We start from the raw sequence: 1,552 nt of genomic DNA on the forward strand, positions 1-1,552 counted from the left end.
TCCACTTCCAACGCGTCATCATACCGTGTTTAGCTTTTCCAGACTGCTTTTTTTAACTTACCAATATGCATTTCAAGTTCCTCTGCGCCTTTTCACATCTTAATAGCCCATTTCTTTTTAGCATTGAATAATGCGCCATTGTACGATTGTATAACAGCTTGTTGATCCATACACTTATCGCAGGACTTTTAGGCAGCTTCTAATTTTTCCTGTTAGGAATAAAGCTGCTATAAACATTTATGTGCACACTTTTTATGCTATGTGCGTTATGTCAGGGCAGAGAAAACTCAAAAACAAAAGCAAACAAACAAAAACCTCACTGTCCTGGTGTCAATTCAGATTCACAGAGACCTTATAGGGCGCCGTAGAACTGCCTCTGTGGGTTTCTGAGACTGTACCCCATCTGAGTGGAAAGCCTCATCTTTTTTCCAGGGAGGACTGTGGTTAGTAGCCCAACACATAATCCACCATGCCACCAGGTCTCTTAAAGAAAGAGAAGGCCATTGAAATTATTGTATTTTTCTCTTATAAATGCTTCTTGGGAACTGCAAAATAGAAACCAAATGTTATTTTCATGTCTTCTGACTTTAATTTCAGGTTTAAAATTCTGCTTTCCTGCAGTTTTTGACACAACAGGAAAGAGTAAATACTGGGGATACTGTGTGCCTCTGGTGGTTATGCCTGGGGCTGTGATCCACAATGTGGGGAGCTGTAAACCACAGCTGCTCAGTGGGAGAATGACAGGGCTTTCTACTCCTGTAAAGCATTATAATCTTAAAAACTCCCAGGGGCAGTTCTACCCTGCCCTTTATAGTCACTATCAGTCAACATCGATTCCATAGCAGTGAGTTTTGGGGCAGGAGGGGGCGTTTCAGGTGCCCCTCTAAGTTGGGTTTCATTTGCCTGGTTGTATTTAAGACTATTGACTGTGAAGAGCAGTTCAAGTTCACGTAATTCTCTCTTCTCTTTGAAACCACTCCAAGAAGGCTTTTGTAATTCACACAAAACAAACATTCATTAAGACTGAAGTCATAGAAAAAATGACTTATATTCTAATTTCCAATCAGTTATCTGAAGTGAAAGTATTAATATAAGAAATTGCAACAAGCAACACCAACCAACAACTTACTGCCACAGAGGCAATTTTAACCGGTGGTGTCTCTATAGGACAGAGTGAAACGGCCCCTTGGAGCTTCCAAGGATACAAATCTTCATGGACAGAAAGCCTCATCCTCCTTCTCTGGTGGGCTCCAATTTTTGGTGGGTTTGGATTGACTGTATGGTTAATATCCCAATGTATATCCCACTATACTCTCTTAAGGAACAACAAGAGGCTTCAAAAAGTTTATGGTAAAGGAATATAAAAGATAATGGAATTTTAAAAATAGTTTTATTGGTTTATAGTTCACATATCATACAATATTACGATTTATCCAATCATTACTTCAATAAATTTCAGGCCATTAAAAAAATAATTTTATTGGGGACTCATACAACTCTTATTATAATTCATACACCCATCCAATTTGTCAAGTACATTTGTACATTTGTT

The 1,552-nt window shown here is 38.5% G+C and overlaps 1 protein-coding gene across 1 annotated transcript in view; it reads left to right on the forward strand.

The window, feature by feature from the left end:
• The window catches only part of ITGBL1 (integrin subunit beta like 1), a 361,063-nt gene that overhangs the window by 79,542 nt on the left and 279,969 nt on the right, over positions 1–1,552 (forward strand). The gene's annotated exons all lie outside the window — the stretch shown is intronic.

Source organism: Echinops telfairi, unplaced genomic scaffold, assembly GCF_000313985.2.
Source record: "Echinops telfairi isolate 266 unplaced genomic scaffold, ASM31398v2 ScPeMD7_7467;HRSCAF=8505_0, whole genome shotgun sequence".
Taxonomy (NCBI): Eukaryota; Metazoa; Chordata; class Mammalia; order Afrosoricida; family Tenrecidae; genus Echinops; species Echinops telfairi.